Source organism: Penaeus vannamei, chromosome 5, assembly GCF_042767895.1.
Source record: "Penaeus vannamei isolate JL-2024 chromosome 5, ASM4276789v1, whole genome shotgun sequence".
Classification (NCBI taxonomy): domain Eukaryota; kingdom Metazoa; phylum Arthropoda; class Malacostraca; order Decapoda; family Penaeidae; genus Penaeus; species Penaeus vannamei.
This window is the reverse complement of record NC_091553.1, coordinates 39,115,673-39,116,062: the sequence shown is the minus strand read 5'-3', so window position 1 is coordinate 39,116,062 and position 390 is coordinate 39,115,673.

Genomic DNA, 390 nt, shown 5'->3' with positions numbered 1-390 from the left:
TTTTTTTTTTTTTGATTCGCATTTTGCATTTCAGTCTACATAGACAGTATTGTTTCCATGAAAATGTGAATCGGTTTGTAAAATGCTGTAACAGCTGCATTCACTCAGCTTCACAGACAAAAGTTTAAACGCTGTTTTCACCAAAAAATATAACTACTTTCGGACATGAATAAAAAGTGCAACATTGGTAGCAAAAAAATGATGATGAATAGAGAAAATCGGTTGAAATACAGCATTAGCTCCTCTGTGCAATAACGATCCCTGATAATATTCATTGTTTTGTCTGTCTCTAACAATGCAACTGTAAATGTTTGCAAGTGTATAACAACAATCTATTGTATAAACACTAGTCACCTCTGGTTCTCGGAATATGTTACGGCTGCAGAGGAA